Genomic DNA, 24,334 nt, shown 5'->3' on the forward strand with positions numbered 1-24,334 from the left:
TACCTAGCAATAGTTTTTCTTAGGCCTTCTAACAGCCTTTTGATATTCCTCAAACCAAGCAATTCGGATCATCTCTACCCATTCTGGATTTTTTTTTTTTTCTGTTCACAGACCTCCCTAACTGGCTTTCTCCTTACATCTGAACTGGTTGCTTCCATTGTCATCCTAGAATCCTAGGAGCTTCTTTTGCCATCCTCCTGATTTAGAGCCTCTGAATCCCACATCATCTTCTGGTTTGGTTTATTCCAAGAAAAATAACCCTGTTTATCTAAAAATGTCTTTACTTCCCTTCAATACTTAATTGATGATTGAACTAAATACAGAATTGCAGGTTGGTATCATCCTCTCTCAGGATTTTGATAACTTGCTCTATTTTCTTCCAGCTTCTGATGTTTTCCTTGAGCAGTGAGGCAGTTCTGATTGCTGATCCTTTGTACAAATCTACCTGTGTCTTGGGAAGCTTTTAGGATTTTTTTCCTTTATCTCCAGGGTTCTAAACTTTCACAGTGTGGTCTTTTGTCCACGCGTTGGGCTTGGCCCCCAATGGACCTGTCAAACCAGAAGCTTGTTTCCTTCAGTTCTGAGGAAATTCTTCCTACTACTTATTTTGATAATGTCCTCCCTTCCATTTCTCTGTTCTCTCTTTCTGAAATTAGGCAGAGTGAGGGGTAGAGAGTAGTGGAAGGTTTTGTTTTGTTTTAGACATAGTGGCCAGGGGAAGTCTCTCCGATGAGCTGACCGTTGAGGAGAAATCTGAATGAGCATCTTCTCATCTACCTGAGGAAAATTCCTGACCTCTCTCCTGTCAGGATGATTTGCTTATGTGCCTGGTGACCTTTGGCTGAGCCTTCACAGAGACAGAGGCGCTACAGGCTGATGGAGAGTTCTGTCTCTGTGACATGGGGCTTGTCAGCCGGTGGTGTTCCCTGTTAGTTGCACCGGTGGCAAATGGGAAGCTCCTTCCTCTGGGATAGCTTAGGTTTTCCAGAGAAGAATCTTCCAGTCTCCTGCCTGGAGGTGGTGAGAGAAGGAAGAGGTCTGGGAGGCGAATGTAATTCACCATTAAATTTCATTTAATTCTCTTCACTCCGCCTTCGGTGACTCCCTGAAATGCCTGGGCCTTTCTGGGATTCTGAAGGGCAAGCTTCTGGACCTCTTGTGGGCATTTCCCCATGCTGGGCTTGAATATCTACTCCTTCTATCCCTTCTCTTATCCACTGATGTCCCTTTACCCATTCTCCTTCTCCTTTTCACTTAAATGGGACTTGAAGAGAACATGACGGTAAACACGTAACCAACCCACTTTGTTTAACCAGAACATAGGAAACCCTGTGAAACAAATTCTAGCAAACAGACAAGGCTCAGAGTTCTTTTTGTTTTTTTTTCTTTTTAAGGAAAAGAAAACTGTTGCAGAGTACCCCCACCCCCTGCCCCGCCGTAGTGAGAGCTCTTGACAACCATGGAATTTTCTGGGTGAAGTGACCTCAGACATTATGTACTCTCACCACTTCATTTTACAGATGTAGAAAACGAAACCCAGACAGCAGAAGTAACGTGCCCAAAGTCGCACAGCAGAGAAATGTAAGGAGTCCCTGTTTTTTCCACTTGTAATCCTAGGTCGTCCTTCCCAGTACCATTCACCCTTCCCAGAAAAGCCCCTCAGGCAACAGAAAGATTTTCCTCTTGATGGAGCTTCCAAAGCAAATGCCTTTTTTGCTCTCTGGGCCAGTCTGACCCTGATCAGTCCCATCTGGAGAAGAACCATGACAATGAACTAGATGTTGTTTCTCAGCAAGACCAGGAGTGTTCATGGCATATTAAAACAAGAGATCATTTCTTAAAGGACAGAGTCAGGATAACAAATCCACCTTAAAATAAACTTCAAGTCAAATTACCAATTAACACCTAAGTGTATTTAAGCAGAAATAAGTTTAATCGTCTAATTAATTTTTCACCAGTTAAGTCCATTTGTACATGTTGCATTTTACACTGCCTTGGCAATGAACAAGACTGGATCTCCTCATAACCATTTTCCATTTCCTGGTTTGCTAAGTAGTTCAGTGCTATTGTCTGTTTCCAGAAAATATAAGTTGCCCCAAACTGGTCACACTGCAACTTCATGAAGTTTATAAAGTAATTCTATGCGGAGCGGGGGAGGGGCTGCAAAGATGAAGATGACAAGATATGGTATGATGGAGTGGAAAAGGTGCCCATGATAGGTAGCCTCTAACGTGGCCCCCAGGGACCCCTGCTTCTTGTCATTCACACCCTTGGGAAGTCCCCTGCCCTAAAGGAGGGTTGGCCCAGGGACTAGCTCCTACGGAGTGAAATTGATGGGGATGTTACTACTGAGATGAGGTTCTGACTTCCAGCTTGGTTGCTCTCCTCCCCTCCCTCTCTCCCCCTCCCTCACCCTTTCTTTTTCTTTTGCAGATGACTCAGTCTGGGTAAAGCTATGTCATGAACACTCCCAGAGAAATGCCCGCATGCCAAGGAGCTGAAACTTCCTGCCAAAAGCCCAGTGAGGAAGCTTACAGACGGTACTTCCAGCCCGGGCCCAGCCTCCAGAGATCGAAGTCTCTAGCAATGGCTCAAGAGCAACTGCCCGAGAGACCTTGAACCAGACCACTTGGCTAAGCCACTTCCAGATAGATTCCTGACCTGGAGCACCTTTGTGTGATAATAAATATTTTCTGTTTTAAGCGGCTATGTTTGGGGATAATCTATTAGAGAGGAACCATGGAGCAGACCTAGGTTCGAGTTCTGACTTTTCTACTTCGTGCCAAGGCATCTTGTACGTGTTCCTTCACCTCTCCTCAGGGTGCCTGTTTCCTTATCTGTAAAATGGGCATAAAGACTATACCTGCCCCACAGAGTTGCCGAGGGGCTCAAGGAAAAGAAAACAAATTTTAACCCTCTGAGCCACCCAGGCGCCTGGCAAGAAAACAAATTTTATTTTTATTTTTTTATTTTTTTTTAAAGATTTTATTTATTAATTTGACAGAGAGAAATCACAAGTAGACGGAGAGGCAGCCAGAGAGAGAGAGAGAGAGAGAGAGAGAGAGAGAGGGAAGCAGGCTCCCTGCTGAGCAGAGAGCCTGATGCGGGACTCGATCCCAGGACCCTGAGATCATGACCTGAGCCGAAGGCAGCGGCTTAACCCACTGAGCCACCCAGGCGCCCCAAGAAAACAAATTTTAAATGATCATAAGGCAGTAGGCATTTTTATCTACACTGCCTCATTTAATGTCCTTCAAATGGGGGAAAAAAAAAAAAGACCCACATGTGAAATATACCCAGTAAATTGGAAACGCATACTAGTATCATTAGAGCCAATTGGTTTTATGATTTATTAAAATGTTGTTTAACCAAACATCAAGCTTGGATCAACCTTAAATAAACCATATGCCTTTTAGAACTGATGGGTTTTAATTAGTTTTTTAATTAGCATGTGAGAAGTTTGTAAACCTGTTAGTTTTGCTATCCAAATCAGAAGAACGAGCTTTATAGGATTCTCACAAGAGGAGCTCTTCAGGGACCAAGGTCAAGGCCCACGGGCCCCTCGGAGGAACACAGCCCAAACATAACTCTCTACCACAACCCCCCAAGCAGACCCTCATTAATGACCCCACCATCTCCCTGCTCTCGAACCTGGAAACCGAGTCACCTACCCAGAATCCTCCCCTTCTACTCCTCAGCCCACACCCTGTCACCAAACCCTGTAATTGTAATTCAGAAACATTTCTTCCCTCCCGTTGCTGTGCTGCTGTATTAGTCTGTTCGTCGCTTCCACACTTAATCACTAATATATGTAATTCTCATAATATACATTAAATACATCACACCTAACTGTACTATCATCATAATAAATATTAATAAACCCTATTTATTGACAGTGCATTGTTTCACAGGTTCAACCAACCCTGCACAGGTGGTGAAACTTAGAGGACCCCTGTCTTCACAGAGCTCCATGAGAGTTAAGTTAAATGGAAAGGTAAAAACATGGGGCACCTGGGTGGCTCAGTGGGTTAAAGCCTCTGCTTTCGGCTCAGATCATGATCCTAGGGTCCTGGGATTGAGCCCCACATTGGGTTCTCTGCTCAGCCGGGAGCCTGCTTCCCCACCTCTCTGCCTGCCTCTCGGCCTGCTTCTCTGCCTGCTTGTCATCTCTGTCAAATACATAAATAAAATCTTTTAAAAAAATAAAATAAAATAAAAGAAAGGTAAAAACAGGCTGCCTTGGTCTAAATCTTGGCTTTTCCACTTACTGTGTGCCTTTGGACAAGATACTTAACCTTTCTGTGCTTCAATTTTCTCACCTGGAAAACGAGGATAATAGTATCATCTACCCCATCAAGATTAAGAATATTTTACATGCATGGTGTCTGGCAATCAAAAACTGTTACCTATTATTATTCTAGGTCCACATCACGTTTTCTCCAACACCTGTATCCATCTCTAGGACACACCATCCTTTCCCGAGCTAGTCTGACTCTTCTGCCTTAGGAGCCCCTGACCACGTCCATCCCCTAGCAAACATCAGTAACATAGGCCTTGACATGGCCCACCTGTCCAACTCACCTCTCTTGCCCTCGCCTTCCACTTTCCACCCCATCCCCCAGGCTCCGTCTCACTGTTCCTAAAATGGGCCTCTCTGCACCTAACTCTGTGTCCTTGCACCAAGACAAATGAGGTACAGAAGAGGGACAGGCTTGCTCAAGGACCGGCAAAGAACAGCGCCCAAGATGGCGGCTGGATGCTCCCACCTCACTTTCAAGCTTTGTAAGGAAGAGAAGGAAGAGGGCTGGGACTTAAGCCCTTCTTTGTGGCAGGGAATAGCACAGGCCTTAAAATAGCTGGGATATTTGCTACCAAGAAAAAGCACATGAAAAGAAAATGAATTAGACCTTTTCCTACCTTCCCTGGAGCACAGAACTGCCTCTGCTATCATCGGGGAAAAGAGAAAAAGAAAGGAAGAAAGAAAGAGCATGGACTTTAAAGTGAGACCCACGTCCAAATCCTGGCTCTACCTCTGGAAACAAACACGCACCCTCAGTTTCTTTGGCTGGGAAACAGGAATGAGAATGGTTCCTTTGCAGAGCTGATGTGAGTATTCAATGAGAAAACTTAGGTATAAGTACCCAGCACATCTTGCAGGTACTTAAATTAAAGGTTACCTTCCCATTTTCTCCTGTCCTATTCTCTGGGCCAGGGAAGGGCTCCCTGCTCACCCCACCCTATCTGTCCGGTGAACTCCTACTCAGTCCTCAAGTCCCAGGCTTGTCTCCCTCCCGTAGAAGTCTTTCTCAGTTTTCTCAGGCAGGGTTCATGGCTCCCACCACAGTCTACCCCACCAAGACTGGGAACTCCTCCAGAGCACAGATCACTACTTAAACACCTTTGGATCCTCAGCCTGGCATCATTCAGAAACAAATTGGGTAGTGCTCTATGATTTCCTCGTGAAAATAAAGACTTCTTAAAAGGCTTTAAAATATTTTCATTACAGTACTCTTTGTAATAGGGAAAATTGGGAAGCAATATACATGTCTAATAATTAGAGGTTACGTAAATTATAGTTAATCCTGAAAATGTGGTATGCTGCCATTAAAATCATCTTGTAGAAATGTGCTGTTGACATTAAAAAAAAAAATGTTCTCAATATATATTGTGAGGGAAAGAAGCAGGTTTCAAAACAGTACTATGTCCAGAATGATCCCATTTTGTGACAAAAATATAAATGTTTATGTATGCATAAAAAAGGTCTGGAAGGACCCAGTGGTTGTCTCTGGGTGGGTGGAATTTGCATGTTTCTTTTCCTTCCTTATGCTTATATGTATTTTGTGATTTTTCTATAATGAGCATAAATTACTTTGTAGTAAGAAAAAAATTTTTAACTACCAAAATTGTTTTTCTGATTGTAATGCATTTTCATTGTAGAAAATTTGGAAAGTCTGAAAACTATAAAAAAGAAAAGATAATTATGCACGTCGTTCTACCAAGAGAGTCTATTAACATTCTAGTATCTTTCTTTCTAGTCTTTTTTTTAATGCATGTATGAATTTTTTAAACTACTTGAGATCAAACTGATCTATAGTTTAATGTCCTGCAATTTCTCATTACACTGTGAATATTTGCAAAAATTATTACAAATTCTAAATGCTAGATGTCTCACAAAGGGCTAGAAAAATCAGCTATCCTTGGGAGAGGAGGAAAGTAAAAAGAGGGTTAACAACCTCCCAAGCACAGCATAAGCATTTTAAAGACCTTCCTAGACCCAAGAGAGGGCTTACATTGTTTAAAATATTCCATAATAACAATTTTAACTGCAAAATTTTTGAAGGGGCTTTTTATACTTTTGCTATTGAATTTGGCTAAACACACTTAATTTACAACTGGTGAACAACTCACTTAATTTATAATTGGCTATAATTTCTCAGTAATAACTATTGTACATGTTTGGGAACTCTTGCAAAGTGCGAAAAATCCAACCTACAAATTGTTTTCAAACATAAAGAAACCGTAAATTTCAACAATTCATGATGTTAACACGCTGTGGCATTTAATAGGCTTCTAATTAAACATTTCTTGATTTTACAGTTTCCTCTTCACATTTTGGAGCCAATAGCTTTTTCTGGAATTCAGACCTTTTCATAGGCCCTTGAAAAGTACCTAAGCCTTGGGTTCTGTGTCTACCTAGCCTCGCAGAGGAAAATGCCCCACTTGAGTCCCTTCAGCGACAGGGCAAGCACAGTGAACTGAGGTAAGGGAGGTTAGGGAGGTTAGGGAGGTTACTTTTTCCAGCAAGGTTAGGGAGCCACTGCAAAGGCTGGCAATGGGAGAGGCAAATTTATCCACCAGAGTTGTTTTTTCTGTGCCAACTTCCAAACAGAAAGTAGGAAATGTTGGACAAGGAATTCCTGCACCAATAGGTTTTTGCCTCTCAAGTACAGAAAGTGAACTGGGGAAAAGGAGGAGGGACAGGAGGGAGAGGCAGAATAGGAAGGAAGGAAGGAGAAAGAGGACTACCATTCATTAGTCATTTATTACTACCCCTCACTGAGCTGAGTGATTTACGTACCGCATTGCAATCCTATGAGCTCAGGACTACTGTTACTCTCCATTCACAGATAAGGGTCCTGAGGCTCAGGTTGGTTAAGTCACTGCCCCACGGTCACACAGCAAAAAGCACTGGTGCTCTTAAGATGGCCCTACCCCAAAGCCTGTGCATTAACCCCTACACCATATGGCTTCTCCAAACACACCAGTCCTATCTGGCCCTCCTCCTTCCAGAAGAACAGAATTTAAAGCTGGAAGAGTCCCATGAGATCAGCTCACCCTTCCTGTCTGTATCTTTGTCATCTGCACTGCTCACAAGGAAAATCTCTTCCCTGTCAGCATTCCACTGAGCCAGGCACTCCCATGGCCCAGGGGCATTGTGCCTGGCCCAGAAAATGGGCTCAGGAGATGCCAGCTGAATTAACAAATTAAATAAATCTCTCATTTTGCTAAGATGGAAGACCAGAGAAGGACACTGGGGGGAACCACACGATGTCGGTCACCTGCCTCCCACCCCCCAACCCCGGATCACCCAGCAAGGTAATGATGACCGACTCGGGATTAGAGCACCAGCCCATCTCCCTGCACTATTTAACAGAGATTTCCTCTTTCTTTTATGTCACTTCATTCTCACAACAACCATGTGATTATTATCATGTGTCATCAAATCGAAGACCATCCATAGGACACACCACTCTTTCGTGGCACAGGCAACAGAAACAACGACACTGTCAAGGATCCTTGTGAGACACCCATCAACTCTAAGACATATGCCTGCCACGTGAAAAATGCGTGCGATTGTTATCCACGTTTTATAGACGTGGAAAGAGGCTCGGAGGAACAGAGGGGCAAGTCTTGATCATATAGCTATTAAGGGGCAGACCTGCGCAATTCAAACCAGTCCCGGGCTCTCTCAACAATTATACCTCAAGGCATTATGATTTGATGCCTGGTTTTTTGGTGGGGTGAGGGGGCTGCTATTTAAATAAGATTCATCATTTTGCAGGTGACACAGCTCCTTCCCCACTGGATTATAAGCACCATGCCTGAGAGCCATTGTCCCAGCACCTAGCGCTGTGGCTAGCACAGAACGAGCCCTCAAACATCATCGAAGAGATGGAGTGGGGTCACACTATGAGACACGAGAAGTGCAGAAAACAGGGGCACCTGGGTGGCTCCGTCAGTTGAGTGTCAGACTCTCGATTTCAGCTCAGGTCATGATCTCAGGGTCCTAGGACCCGGCCCCGTGTTGGGCTCCACGCTCAGCGGGGTGTCTACTGGAGATTTCACTCTCTCCCTCTCCCTCTGCCCCTGTTCTCCATCCCCTGTGTGCACACTCTCTCTCTAAAATAAATAAATCCTTTAAAAAAAAAAAAAAGTGGGGCACCTAGATGGCTCAGTGGATTAAAGCCTCTGCCTTCAGCTCAGGTCAAGATCTCAGGGTCCTGGGATCGAGCCCCACATCGGACTCTCTGCTCAACGGGGAGCCTGCTTCCCCTCCCCCCGCCTGTCTCTCTGCCTACTTGTGATCTCTGTCTGTTAAATCAATAAATAAAATCTTAAAAAAAAAAAAAAGTACAGAAAACATGGGCCTGAGTTAGAAGTCCACCACCTCGGGCCAGTCCTGTGCTGCTGACAGCAGATGAGGAGAAAAGCAAATGCAGAATGGGGCTGGGGGGGTGGGGCAGGGCCCTGTCATTCAGATGGGTCCTGAGGTGGACAGCCCTGGTCAGAACCTCAGCTTTGCCAGCAATTAGCTGTGGGGACTGGGGTGAGTTACTTAATCTCCCCGGGTCTCTGTTTCCTCGCTGGCAACATGGGAATAATAATGCAGTTCTTTGTCTCTCATGAGATGCTGTGAGAATTCAGTGAGAAAACAAAAGTAAAAAGCTTAGCACAGGGTCTGGCACATGGCAAACCGTCACAGCTAAAGCCAGGTAATGGAAGAAGTGTCTATCTTCTGCCATCTTGAACAGAATGGAACTGGCTAGGCGGGGGGCGGGGGGGTGGTATTTCATGATTGGGAGCCCTCAATTTCAGGCTGACCGTATCAACAGACAGTCCTGCAGTGGACGACCCGCCCCCCCCCAACCTGGTTCGTCAAGATCAAATACACAAAATAAGAAATGAGAGTTGAGAAATCACCTTAGCATAGACACTGAGCAAATTAACAGAACCCTAAGCAATTACTTTGGTCAACCAAAAGCAGAAATGTTTAAACCCTGGGGAGAAGAGATGATTTTCTAGGAAAATAGAAAATATGGCAGCTAATTCCAGAAGATTTTTTTTTAAATACATTCCAAAAAACTGAAACCTATTAAATACTGCAGAATAAATTGAGAATGTTTTCAAAGAGCTATATACCCCAAAAAAGTGTCAGGTCCAGATGGTTTCATGGGTGAATTCTACCTGCTATTTAAATTGTTCCAGAGCAAAGAGAAAGCAGGAAAACTTCCAAATTCTTTTTATGAAGCCAACAGAACCGTGTATGAAACCTGACAAAAAGAACACAATAAAAGAAAAGACTAAGAAAAGAGATGCTGGAAACCTTCTCTCTGCAAAGTCTGTAAACACTGGAAACATTTCCCTTAGAGTCAGGAGCAAAATAAAGATCTTCACTAACCAGCATTATTTAACATTGTTCTAGAAGTGCTGGCCTATACAATTATACAACAGGGAGAAAAAAGCAAGAAGTATGAAAACAGGAAAGAAGAAAGCAAAATTATAATGATTTTTAGACAATGTGACTGGAAACCTAGAAAATGCAAGATAACTCACTCAGGAATTATCAGCAAAATCATTCAGTATCAATAGAATAAGATGACCAATTTTAGACCGATAAACAGAAGTGGGTAGCTTTCTCATACGCAATCATCAACCAGTTAGAAACTAATTCTTAAAAGATTCCATTCAGGGGAGCCTGGGTGGCTCAGTGGGTTGGGCCTCTGCCTTCGGCTCAGGTCATGATCTCGGTGTCCTGGGATTGAGTCCTGCATCGAGCTCTCTGCTTCCCCTCCTCTCTCTCTGCCTGCATCTCTGCCTACTTGTGAGCTCTGTCACATGAATAAATAAAATATTTTTAAAAAGAAAAAAAGATTCCATTCAGATGGGCCACTACAAAAACACAACCTTTACAACTGTGCTAAGTCTCTAAGAAGAATGCTCTAGAACACCACTAGTTTTAACAGTCTGAAGAAATGTAAACACATACCCTGTTTTCAAATAGGAAGGTGTACTATTGTAAAGATGTCAGTTCTCACAAATCATTATACCTACAGTGATTCCAGTTTTTAAAATATACAAAAAGAATTGCTTTGGAACAAGATGGGCTGATTCGAAAGTTCACATAGAAATATAAGCAAGAAGAGCCTGACAAGCATGGGGAGTGTGTGTGGGGGGGCAGGAAGGACAGACTCCTTAACAGACATCAAAACATAATGTAGCATTTTAGCTAGAACACAGAAACCACGGACAGAAGGAAAAAGCAGATAAATTTAGACTTCAACAAAATTAAAAACGTAAGGAAAAAAAAACAAAATTAAAAATATTTCTGCTTCATAGGGCACCATTAAAGAAGAGAAAACACAACCCACAGAATGGGAAAAAATATTTGCAAATCATGTATCTGATGAAGGACTAGTGTCCAGAATATATAAAGAGCTCTTATTACACAATAAAAGGGATAAATAATCTAATTTTAAATGGGCAATGGATTGCAATAGACATTTATCCAAACAAAATATACAAATGGTTAATAAGCACAGGAAAAGATGCCTTACATCATTGGTCATTAGGGCAATGAAAATCAAAACCACAATTGGATACCAGTTCACACCTACAAGGTTGGAATCCACATACATTGCTGTTAGGAAGGAATGTAAAATGCTGCAGCCACTTTGGAAAACAGTCTGGCAGTTCTTCAAAAAGTTAAATATAGAGTAGTCATATGACCTAGCATTCTACTCCTAGATAGATAGAAAGATAGACCCAAGATAATTGAAAACATATGTCTACACAAAAACCTATACATAAATGTTTATAGCAGCATTACTCATAATGGCCTAAACATGGAAACAATCCAAATATACATCAACAAATGAATGGATAGATAAAATGTAGTGCAGATACGCAGTGGAATATTACACAGCAATGAAAAGGAAAGAGGTACTGATCCATTCTACAATGTGGATGAACCGTGAGACTATTATGGCAAGTGAAAGAAGTCACAAAGAAGTCACATAAAATGCCACATACTGTAGAATTTTGTTTATATGAAATGTCCACAACAGGCAAATCCATAGAAATGAAAAGTAGATCCATGACTGCCAGGAGCTGGGGGCAGGGGAGAATGGAGAAGGACTGCTAACAGGTACAGGGTTTTTTTGTGGGGTGATGAAAATGCGGTAGAACTAGATAGCAGTGATGATTACACAATGCTGTGAAGCTAGCAAAAACCCGAATTGTATACTTAAAAGGGTGAATTTTCTATATAAAAGGGTGAATTATATCTCAATAAAGTGTTACTTTTAAAACCAGGAGGTAGGGGTTCCTGGGTGGCTCAGCCATTAAGCATCTGCCTTTGGCTCAGGTCATGATCCCAGGGTCCTGGGATCGAGCCCCTAATCAGGCTCCCTGCTCAGGGGAAGCCTGCTTCTCCCTCTTCCTCTCCCCTGACTTGTGTTCCCTCTTTCACTCTCTCTGGTCAAATAAATAAAATCTTTTTAAAAAATGGTGTAAAACTTTGGTAAGCAAAACAGTTACTTCCAAAGACCAGAATAAAATACAATTCCCTGCCAGACTTCAGTATATAATCAAGGTGGAATTTCCCCAAAAAAAGGAAAGATGGATTATCTGGAAAGCGATCCTGGACATACATTCCCTAATAGGTTAACAATGGGAGGAGGGCAGCACTTGGAAACCTATCTACTCCTCTTACCTAAATATATCCAGATGTATCAAAGACTTAAATGTCCAAAGGAAAGCCATAAAAACACAAGAAGTAAACAGGGAACTTTTTCTTAAATCTCAGAGTAGAAAAGGCAAGGCATAACCACAAAGGCCCCCAAGAAAGAAAAGGTATAAATTGAACTTATAAAGGTTCTAAATCTCTACACAGAAAAAAAAAAAAAAAAAAAAAAACCAAAAAAAAAAAGGTTAAAAAAATCAAAAAAAAAAAAAAAAAAAAAAAAAAAAGACCAATAGAAAACCGGATAAAATAATTGCAAAAATTTAACACATTTCTAATTTTCCTTTTTATATAACGTGTGTTTGTATCACTAAGAAAAAACAACCCAACAGAAAAACAAACATGAGCAGACCATTTCCAGAAATAAAAATGTAAATATGAAACGATGTCAAACTTCACTCTTAAATAAAGAAATGTACATTAAAACAACCAGATACCATTTTTCATCTGCCAGATTAGCCAAGGCGAAAAAATTTTCTAAAATACTGTACATTCAAAGATGTGTAAAAAGTGGTACAACTGAAAACTTACATCCACATAAAAATCTGCACACAAGGGCACCCGGGGGGCTCCCCTGGTTAAACGTCTGACTTCAGCTCAGGTCATGATATCTGAGTCCTGGGATCAAGCCCTGCACCAGGCTCCCTGCTTGGCAGGGAGTCTGTTTGCCCCTCTACACACTTGTGCTCTCTTTCACTCTCAGATAAATAAAATCTTAAAAAAAACAAAAAACCTGCACACGGATGTTTACAGCTGACCTTTGAACACACAAGTTTGAGCTGCGTGGGTCCATTTATATGCAGATTTAAAAAAATAAATATAGTAAAGTACCTGCAAATGCATTTTCTCTTCCATATGATTTTTTTCCCCTAATTTTTTAAGATCTAATTTTTAAGTCATCTCCACACTCAACACAGAACTCGAACTTACAACCCCAAGACCAAGAGTCACATGCTCCAATGACTGAGCCAGCCAGGAGCCCCCATCTGATTTTCTTTTCTTTTCTTTTTTTTTTAAGATTTTATTTTTTTGACAGATCACAAGTAGATGGAGAGGCAGGCAGAGAGAGAGAGAGAGAGAGAGAGAGAGAGAGAGAGAAGCAGGCTCCCTGCTGAGCAGAGAGCCCGATGTGGGACTCGATCCCAGGACCCTGAGATCATGACCTGAGCAGAAGGCAGCGGCTTAATCCACTGAGCCACCCAGGCGCCCCCCCATCTGATTTTCTTAATAATATTTTCTTTTCTCTAGCTTACTTTACTATAAAAATAAGCAAATCATACATACAACATACAAAATACGTGTTAATCTACTGTTTATGTTATTATAGGTAACGGCAATAGTAGGCTATCAGTAGTTAAGTTTTGGGGGGAGTCAAAAGTTCTACTGAGATTTTCCACAGGGGTCCGGTCGCCTAACCCCCACGTTGTTCAAGGGTCAACTATATAGCAGCTTCATTCATAATTGCCAAATCTTAGAAGCAACCAGAATGTCCTTCAATAGGTGAATGGATCAACAATCTGTGGTCCGTCCATACAAGGAAATATGACTGAGCAATAAGAAATGAGCCGTCAAGCCACAAAAAGACAGGACGGAATCTTAAGTGCTTATTGCTAGGTGAGAGAAGCCCATATGAAAAAGCTATATACTATATGATTCCAACTATATGACACTCCAGAAAAGGCAAAACCATGTTTGTGAGGGGTCTGGGAAAAAAGAGAGAGGGATGAATAGGCAGAGCATAGAGGATTTTTAGGGCAGTGAAGCTACGCCGTATGATACTACAATGATGGGTACATGTCATTATATATTTGTCCAAACCCTCAGAATGTACAACACCAAGACTGACCCTCCTGTAAAGTATGGACTTTGTGTGATAATAATGTATGGGCATTGGTTCATCGGTGGTAACAAACATGCCACATTAACACGACATGTAAACAAGAGGGAAAACTATGGGGGGTGGGGAATGTGGGAACTATACTGTCTGATCAATTTCCCTGTAAACCTAAAACTGCTTTTAAAAAATAAAAGCTACTGGGGCACCTGGGTGGCTCAATCATTAAGCCTCTGCTTTGGCTCAGGTTGTGATCCTGGGGGTCCTGGTATCGAGCCCCACATCGGGCTCCCTGCACCACAGGAAGCCTGCTTCTCCCTCTCCCACTTCCCCTGCTTGTGTTCCCTCTCTCACTGTCTCTCTCTCTCTCTCTTAGTCAAATAAATAAATAAAACCTTAAAAAAATAAAAATAAAATAAATAAAAGCTACCAATTTTTCTTTAAACTTGCAAGAATACAGGGGTATTCAGTAGGCATGTAAATTAGTACAATCCCTTTGGAACAAAATTTGACAATACCTTTCCCAAATTTTAAAACACATGTCCTTTTACACAGTCCACTTATCAGATTTAATCTCACACAGATAGTCACAGGTAGGAAATGGCATTTATACAAGACATTCATCAGTTTTGTCTGTAATAACAGAAGACAGGAAATCACCTTCTGGCGGGCAGAATAATGGCTTCCCCAAAAGGTCCCCCATCCCCACCCCCCAGAACCTGTGACAATGCATGGCAAAGGGGTATTAAAATTGCAGATGCCGGGCGCCTGGGTGGCTCAGTGGGTTAAGCCTCTGCCTTTGGCTCAGTCATGATCTCAGAGTCCTGGGATCGAGCCCTGCATTGGGTTCTCTGCTCAATGGGGAGCCTGCTTCCCCCCTCTCTCTCTGCCTGCCTCTCTGCCTACTTGAGATCTCTCATGAGGTCTGTCACATGAATAAATAAAATCTTTAAAAAATTTTTTTTAATTGCAGATGGAATTAAGGTTGCTACACAGCTGACCTTAGAATAGGGAGAGTCTCCGAACAGACTCAATGTAATCACAAGGGTCTTCAGAAGTGAAAGAAGGAGAGCAGAAGAGGAGAATGAGACCAGGGTGATCCGAGAAACACTCAACCTCTCATTGCTGGCTTTGAATATGGAGGAAGGGGACACAAGCCAAGGAAGGCAGGTGGTCTCTAGAAGCTAGAAAGAGCAAGGAAACTGATTCTCCCTTCAAGTCTCCTCCAGAGGGAAGGCAATCCTGCCAACATCCTGATCTTAGCCCAGCAAGACCCATTTTTGGGTTTCTGATCTACCGAACCGTAAGATAATAGATTTCTGTCGTTTTAAGCCACTGAACGTGTGCTAATTTGTTACAGCAGCCTCAGGAAACTCCACAGACCTAAATGTCTATCTGCAGAGAACTGGCTGAGCAAATGCAATACTGTGCAGCCTTCAAAGAAAGGGGCCTCTATACATACTGACATGCAAGTCATGTCAAGGAACACTGTGTAGTAAGAAAAAAATGCAGAGTATAAGAAAAGCATAGATCGGGGCACCTGGGTGGCTCAGTGGGTTAAAGCCTCTGCCCAGGGTCCTGGGATTGAGCCCCGCATCGGGTTCTTGGCTCCGTGGGGAGCCTGTTTCCTCCTCTCTCTCTGCCTGCCTCTCTGCCTACTTGTGATTTCTGTCTGTCAAATAAATGAATAAAATCTTTTTAAAAAGAAAAGAAAAGAAAAGCATAGATCGCATGTTATCTGTGTCAAAAGGAGGCACAGCTTATAATCCACATACATCCTCATACATGCATTGGTGATCTTTGGAAAGATACACCAGAACCTGGCACTGTTATTTAATATTTATTGCCACCAGGGAAGGAGAAAGTGTTACAAGAAGTTCCAATGGCAGAGATGTTCATTTCTCTCTGTATCCTCTCTCGGGCTCTTTGGTTTTTGGTGTAGGTTGTTGTTGTTGTTGTTGTTGTTGTTTTTAATCAGGTGCAAGTGTTACCTTAAGAATAGAAAGAGGGGGGCGCCTGGGTGGCTCAGTGGGTTAAATCCTCTGCCTGCGGCTCAGGTCATGATCTCAGGGTCCTGGGATCGAGTCCCACATCGGGCTCTCTGCTCTGCAGAGCAGAGAGCCTGTTTCCTCCTCCTCTCTCTCTCTCTGCCTGCTTCTCTGCCTACTTGTGATCTCTGTCTGTCAAATAAATAAATAAAATCTTTAAAAAAAAATAAGAATAGAAAGAGGGGTGTCTGGGTGGCTTAGTGGGTTAAAGCTTTTGCCTTCGGCTTGGGTCATGATCCCAGGGTCCTGGGATCAAGCCCCGCATTGGGCTCTCTGCTTAGCAGGGAGCCTGCTTCCTCCTCTCTCTCTGCCTGCCTCTCTGCCTACTTGTGACCTCTGTCTGTCAAATAAATAAACAAAATCTTAAAAAAATAATAATAAAAAAGAATAGAAAGAAAAAAACTGTGATAAGGGACTGAGCTCTGCTCAGACTTAAATGAGTTGTTAGGGTTTTCATCTTCTCGATGAGTATTGGCTTCCCCCCTTCCACAGTCTGTGTTTCGTGTACTGTCGCATGTTTTTTCTCTTGTGATCTTGCTTAACAACCCCCACAGTTATCATTAGCCCCGGCCCACAGGTGCAGCGCTGAGGCTCAGAGACTGGGTTTAGTGACCAAATGGCACAGCTGGATTTTTTTTTTTTTTTTTTTTTTTTGCAGTTGGAGTTTACAGCCTGGTCTTCTGGTTCCAGGGTTCTCTCCTCAAGCGCCTGCAAGATGGTGTTGCTGGTTCCAACAGCCACTGTAGGGGCAGGCATAACCCTCGGAGGCCACTGCACAGAGCTGTCAGTTGGGGATCTCAGCCCTCCCTGAGCCTTCAGGTCCCTCTCCCAGACTCCGGAGTTGAAGAGAAGGTCAGGCTCCAGAGGGGGCCCTGCCTACGCCACCTTCGGGAAGCTGCTGCCAACCTTCTCCAGTTACATCCTGCAGCAAAGTTCGTTCCTTCTGGGTCTTCTGGGGAAAGCCCCTGCCAGCGGTCACCGTGTTCTCTCTGGTGGACTCACATTGTAGTGGGCCCATCACAGTCACCTGCTTTCCTGCAGCAGGGATAAAACCCTAGAGAGGGTGGGTCTCTGTAGAGCGCGACATCTTGATCAAATAAAGGCTGCCCTGAGATTTCTCATGCCTTTGAGCTTGGGGCCAGTGATGAAGGGGGTTTCCCCGGTCTGCCGGCAACACACCACATCAGGCATGCAAATCGACCTTCCTGAGCTTTGCTTTCTGGTAAGAAAGAGATCATATTCCTCTGTTGTGTGGACAGGTGGGGCTGGGCCATTCGTTTTTCCGGAGCACTGTTTAAATATAGCGGAACTTTCGGCTTTCATGGGAAGGATCTCAAGGCATTTTTTAAAATGCGCAATTAATGAAGTTCCACCTCCCAGAAAAAGCAAGAATTATTGTCTTCATTTTATAAATAGATCAAAGGTCACACAATCAATGGCAGATGTAGGAAACAGATGTAAGAATTCTGCTTTTGTCCCTGGCTGCAGCCACTCAATCCCACCCCTGGTATCACCCACAGACCTCCTTTCTGCTCTCTGACTTCTGGCCAAAGGAGTGGAATTGGCCTTTATATGTGTTCACTTAAAGGTTTGAATTCTATGTATGGTTCATATGCCTTTGATATGTCTGGAATTTATAAAAGAGAAGGAGAAGAATGATATTTGATGCTTTTCAGAGATCGTGTTGGGACTGAGCCTTATATAATGGGTCAAATGCCAATAAAGGAAAAAAAAAAAACCCGCTCACCAGATCTTCAGGAAGTTCACTTTTATTCTCTCTCTCAAAGAATTTGGTCTGTTAAAGTTAAACAGAATATATCTTTAGTCACCCAAATGATTATTGTGGGAACAACGGAAGTCACCATTTACTGAGCGCCAACTGTGTGCTAAGCACTGCTCTTCTTACCGGCAAACGTTATATCTTGTGATTTTCACAAACACCCAAGGAGGTTTTGATTATTCATTCATTTTATAAATAATATCTACCCGGGCTTAGAGATAAAAGATAGGTTGAGGAGAAAGGAAAGAGAAAGCTCAAATAAAATAACTCAAGCAGAAATGATTGGATAGATCCTCTGAGCCAGGGGTGTTGTGTCGTGATGGAGCCAAAGACGGAGATACAAAGATGAGGAAAATAGCACCAGATTCCTGCTCGAGAGGAATTTATAGCCTTGTGAGAGGCTCAGGGTGAGGGCTGAGCAGAATCACAGAAAAAGACAAATAAGGTCAATGTAATTCAGTCCAGAAGTATTTATTGAGTTCCTAGCAGGTATTAGACACTGCATTAGTCACAGGAAATGGTCCCTCTTCTCCTGCACCTTATAGTCTTATGGGAAAGTCAGACATTAATCAAATAATCACACAGATTCAAACTGTAATTGAGTGAAGTAAAACACACCAGATGGGCTACAGCCTGACAAAGGATTAGTATCCAGAATACATAAAGAGCTCCTACGCATAATAAGAGATAATCCAAGAAGCACTGTCAAACCAAGGGCAATTTTTAAAAGATGAAAGGCAAATGGCCAACAAACTAATGAAAGTCTGCTCAGTCTCTCTTGTAAACAGGGAACTGCAAATTAAAACACTGAAATACCATTTCACACCCACCAGCTTGGCAAAAATGTTTCAGTCTGACATTACCAAGTCTTGTCGAGGATGCCAAGCACGGGAACTCTTACGTGCTGCTATCAAAGTGCACATTGGTACAACCACTTTGAAAAACTGCTCAGCCATGCTGAGTAAAGCTGCCAATAGACATGACCTGGTCCAGCAACTTCACACACAAGTATCGGCCCGACAGTTCACTTTCACACAAGGGGATGGGTATAAGAAACATCAACTGCAGCATTGTTTCTAACAACACAAAATGCGAAAATAAGCTACGCATCCTTCAGAAAGAGATGGGTAAATAGGGTGTGGTGAACTCATACAATAGGACCCAAATCAGCAGTGAAAATGTATGATCTAGAACTACATATATCAACATGAATACACTTTGAAATCCTAACACTGAGTGAAAAAAAAAAAAAGCAAGTTGCACTATGATGTATTCAGTATAATGCCACTTCCCCAAAGTTGACAAACATGCCAAACAATTCTATGACGTGTTTATAGGCAGAAACACATGTAGTAAAAATACAAAAGCCTGTATAGGAATGATACAGCCCAGAAGCAGGAGAGTGGTTAGTTACCTTAGGAGAGGGACAGACATGGGTTCAAAGGGCCCTATCTAGATCTAAAGATGTTTTATGTTCTCGAAAAAAAAGATTTGAAGAAATTAGGGCAAATGTTGAGCTTTGGCAAAGGTTGGAGGGTCCCGGGAGGGGTGCAGAATAAACCAGTTTGATGATCTTACTCTCCCGTAGTTTTTTTAAAAGCTTTGATCTACCCAAGAAGAAGTGGACTGAATTGGAGGTGGGCTTATGGGAAGGGACAGGGAAGCTGTCTCTAAGGACATGATGCTCACCTAGGATGAGAGCCAAAAATTAAGTAGGTGAGGAAGGGCATAAAGTTGTACTAGGCCAAGAGAACAAGCTGTGCAAAGACCCTGGGGCTGGAGGGTGTGCACAGGGTCTGGGAACTGAGACCCCAGTGTGGCTAGAGCAGAGGGAAAAAAGGACTGGAGTTGGAGATGATGGGGGGTGGGGCATGTGCACAGACCATGCAGGGCCTCCAGAGCCATCTTGAAAGTCAGGTCTTTACCCTATGAGGAAAGCAACAGAGATGGGAAGCTTTGGGTCCCCGAGAGACTTCTCTTCCAAAGATAGCAGAACAGGGAAGGCATTCCTGTCAGAGGTGACTCATATCTTGAGTTGTGGAGAATGAGTAAGAGGAAGCCAATTGGGGAAGGAGAAGGAGGGAGTGAGGTGCAAATTCCCTGGAGAGGGACCAGCAGCAATAAAGACACGGAGGGCCTTTCATAGAGTGGGTAGACCCAGGACTACCTCCCGACATGCTCAAAAATGGCAGACAAGAGTGTCCATGAAGACAGAGGGTTTGAGGTCCCAGGCTGGGCAGCCAGCGTCAAGCCGGGAGAGGCATAGCCAGACATGGGTTGTAGGTGGCAGGCTTTCGTAGCGCGTGGAGGACACATGTGAAGGAGGCTGGGGTGCAGACAAGGATCCCCTTGAGAGGAATATGTCAATAGCCCAAACCAGGATGGCTGGAACTCCGAAGCCATCCTGGAAGAAGTGGAGAGTGCCCAGAGAGGTATTTAGGAGGGAAGGTGAGACATATAGGACGATGGTTGGGTGGGGGCACACCGCCGTCATGGGCAATAATGAGGACAAGGCTCGGTGAGTTGGAGGTGCGTGCTGGGCAAGTCTACTGGAACCTTCCAGAGAGCAAAGGGATGGGGTCGCGGGGGGCCGCAAGCTGGGATCTGAGGCACCTCCTTGGGGCGGCTGCTGACCACTCGCAGCAAAGGAGCTGGTTCGGAAGGAGGGTAGAGGAAGAAGAAATTGAGCAGGTCTCTCCGGGACAACGAGTAATGGGACTGGGGCGGGCGTGGGAAGAGAGGGTGGGAGGGGGAGGACCACGCAGACGCGGAGCGGCCGCGGGGAGACCAGCCCCGTGCCCGCTGGGCGGGCCTGGCATTGGCCTCCGAGGCCTCCCCGCGGGGTGCGGGCGGAGCCCGATGGCGCACCGCGCGGGCAGGCGCGGGGAACAGCCTACACCGGCCGCGGACTTCCCGCAGCTCCCGGGGCTGCCTGGGCCGAAGCCGCCGAAGACAGCAAGGCACCGCGCGGCCGCGGACATCTCCTGCAGCGGGGCGGCCACCCCGGCCACCCCCCGCCCCCCACCCAGGCTCCCCGCGTGCCCAGGCCGCGCCTCCCCAGCGCCGGGACCTGGCGACGTCACTGCGGCTCTGACGCGCGCTAATGGAGGCACGGGCGGAGGCGGCGCGGCGCGGGTGTCCCCCGGGGAGGTCCCGGTCCTTGCAGCCCGCCGCCGCGTCCTTGGCCCTCCTCCAGGGAAACCTCGATTTTTTCCAATCTCAGGAAGGCCGGCTGTCCTTCGACTACTGATAAGGACGCGACCGCATGGTAAAGATTTTAACAATGCCCGGAAAGAAATAGCCGGACCCAAGAAAGAGACTAATAATAGCAGCCCGCTAGAGTTCTGCTCGTGTGCTCAGCGCTCTTAAGAACAATAATAACGACAACAACCATAAGAGCCACCATTTATTGAGCGCTTACTCTGTGCCAGGCACTGTGTTAAGCGTTTTGCAGGCAACAACCCTCGGAGGTAAGTACCGTTATTATCCCTATTTTAAGGAAATTGGGGCACGGAGAGGTTAAGTAATTTGCCCCAGGCACACAGCTAGTTGATGTCAGTGCCGGAATTCCAACCCAGGCTGTCTGATCCCATGTAATCCTCATGTCAACCCATAAGATCGGGATCATTCTCTCCATCTTAAAGATGAGGAAATTAAGGCACATGGAAATTTAAGTACCTTGCCCAAGGTCACCTAGCTGGAAAATGGATGAGGCAGAAAGCGAACCCAGGGCTCCTCTCTGTCCGCAGAACCCGCGGTCTTGGCCATAGGCGATGCCACTTCCAAACACCTCCGACAGCCCAGCAGGCTTTGGCCCCGGGTCCCAAGAGGCGCAGCCTCTGCGGGGTTTGGGTGGGTTCCCGCAGCCTCCGATCCCCGGGTGAATCGGACGTTTCCGAGCATCGTCTCTGCTCAGCCCGCAGGCGTCTGATAGGGACGCGTCTCCCAGAATCCTGTCGGGACCTGGCGGCGCGGTCCTCAGATGGGATGCGGAGGCTGCGAGAGATGGATCCCTGGTCCCACCTGCAGAGCGGCTGGGTCGCTGGCTTGCTCGGCGCGGCCGGCAGAGGGCGCTGTCGCACGCGCTTCGGGTCCCGTGGTCACCAAACCCCGGGGCCCGGCAGCCTCGGCAGGCACACGCTTGGACTCAGAACTCCCCAAGTGGGAAGCTTTCTTACCTGGCGACTGTCGCCCCTCTGGCCCCTCATCTCAGCCCTGGACCTGCTTTCCCTGATCACTCTCCCCCATTTTCTGTGGTCCTGCTATCCCACCGTGGGCCTTCAAGTCTTCCCCCAAGTCCCTGCCCCGCTGATTTGGTCGCCTCTTGCTGAAAGGCAAGAAAACTGATTTCACTCCATTAAAAGGCTCGCGCGTTTGCAAGGTCAATCTCGGTTTTGTTCCCCCTCTCACGGGCCCTTTGGTGATGTAAAATGGGGATAAATCATCGACTTGGAATAGATAACTGATTTTATTCTCCAAAACAGGAGGAGGAGCTTGTTTAAGGAAGGAGCAGATTGGTTGAAAGGATCTGTTTTTAATAGCTACTGTGTCTTAAGAGCCTGTTTTGTGCTGAGCCCTTTATGTGTCTTGACTCCTCAATCCTCATGACAACCCTGGGAGGAGTACACCATTACTCTCCTTCTGATAGAAGAGGCCACAAGACTGATAAATGGTGGTCTGGGCATCCGCCAGGAGGATCTGACTTTAAAGCCGTGTTCCCATCCCCAGAATGTACAAGCCGAGCCAACTGAACAGAAGAGGTAAGATACAAACAGAGCAAAAAACAACCCAAAATCTACTCTTAGAGTGCTCAGAAATACCACATGTGAATTAGGGGCTTTCAGTTGCTCCCTCAAATGGCTGAAAAGGAAAAAGAAAACCTGAAGGTGCGATGAGAGAGAATAGGAATAAGGCTTGTAGCTTTCACTTGGAAGAGCATCACTTTCTATGACTGCGCTCTGAGGAAATAAAGGTGGTTCTAGGAAAATCTGAAAAATATGAGAAGGGGAAAAAAATGCCTTCTGTGGTTTTTTACTTTAACCAAGCCTCATTTCACTATTTGTGTTTTATTTTTAAATTAACGTAGCTCTCCCCACCCTTTAAATTGGCACATAAATAGCAAAAACAGAAGGAAGGCCAGCTACAAACTTCAAACCTGGTGGGTTTCTCAGGAAGGAGATGCATGACTTGAAATGGAAATGAGGACTGAATGAGGTGCTTTAAACATTTGAAAGACAGACTTTCCACAAGGAATTTAGATCATAAGCCCTTAGAACAGGAGCTTTGTCTGGGTTTGGGCTCTGTATAGTGTCTAAAATCGGTGAGTGCCCGAGAAATGTGGAAAACGAATCACACTTTTGGTGGATGTCTGCATCATCTAACCATCTGGGCCACCACTTTGCTTATGGTTTTAGAGTGTGGCTTCTAGGGGATTTTCTTGTCCCCTGGGTCTTAGTCACACACCCTGCCTCAGACCCCTTATTTTCCCAGAAGTTTGCTCTGGGAATTGAGTCAAGGTGAGGCAATTGTTATTGATGATGATGTCACTAGGCTTGGTTAAATACAATGACTGCTCAGCTCTGGAGTCACTAACGGAGGCCTTTCCAAACAGGGAAACCGAGGCAGAAGGAACCTCGGAAGACTTGTCACTTCACAGTTCTGATTCTCTTGCCCTATGTCTTTGAACTACAAGGGCTCCCCTCTTGCCCAACACAGAAGAACCCTGGGCATCCCAGGAGGCTTCTTGCAAAATTCTTGGACTTCTCCGACCTTACCTCTCTCTGCTCCTTCCCTCATTTTTTCAGGACATTCATTCTAGAAACATGCATTGACAGCCCACTGTGTGTAAGCGTTGTGAATGCAGCAGAGAAGCTAACATGAGCTCACAAGCTTACTTTCACCAGTTCCTACCCAGCTCCTGGCCTCATTGCTCCACTTTCATGCCCCACAATAGTCAATGACTTGCTTCTCTAGGTGGGGACTGTTGCTCAGGCACATCTGACATTCTGGATAGCTCCAGGAGGCCACGCTCTGTGACTCCAGAATACCACCTTGGTGACATCCATTGGGCAGGAGGTTTGGGCCCTGAGATATACCCTCAGAAGCAGGGCCTGGAAATGTACTTGTCCATACTCCTTCCTGCCCTTCCCCAGCTGGCATGCCTTCAGCTCAGATGATCATTGTGGGCGACCTTAACAGCTTGGGCCATATTTATGAAGCATCGGTTACATCAACAACAAAATCCCATAGTGCCAATAATACCCCACTGTTCAAAGGACAGTGTTGGCTTAAACAAACTACAGTGACGAGCTGGCAAGTGGGTATGTCTTTCAGGTCATTTTGTTACCGAATCTTGGGATTGACTGATTCAAAATAATGAGGGGAAGGAAGAACACTAGCCCTTTCAGCTTTCCAGATTATTCAGATGGAATAGATTTTCAACATCAACACCCTAGTAAAGACAGAATGCTTAAGGTATACATGGTCAGTTTTTGTCTTTTTGGAAAATCCATTAATACTCAATGACTTGGTCCTCACCCATTCCAAAAAAAAGAGTGTTGAACCCCAGGGTTCAGGTGATCTCCCTGGGAATCCCTTTAGAGAGTAGACTCCAAATCACATTCATTCTTCTTGAAATTCTCACCCACCCC

General features: G+C 44.7%; 1 long non-coding RNA gene across 1 annotated transcript in view; it reads right to left on the reverse strand.

Annotated features, from left to right (window-relative positions):
* The window catches only part of LOC132008240 (uncharacterized), a 40,502-nt gene extending 18,432 nt beyond the window's left edge, over window positions 1–22,070 (reverse strand). Inside the window, exon 1 of the long non-coding RNA XR_009401574.1 lies at window positions 21,363–22,070. This is a non-coding gene — a long non-coding RNA (uncharacterized LOC132008240). The remainder of the gene's footprint in view (window positions 1–21,362) is intronic.
* Between the last annotated feature and the right edge of the window lie 2,264 nt (window positions 22,071–24,334).

Source organism: Mustela nigripes, unplaced genomic scaffold (genome assembly GCF_022355385.1).
Source record: "Mustela nigripes isolate SB6536 unplaced genomic scaffold, MUSNIG.SB6536 HiC_scaffold_76, whole genome shotgun sequence".
In the NCBI taxonomy this organism is placed as follows: domain Eukaryota; kingdom Metazoa; phylum Chordata; class Mammalia; order Carnivora; family Mustelidae; genus Mustela; species Mustela nigripes.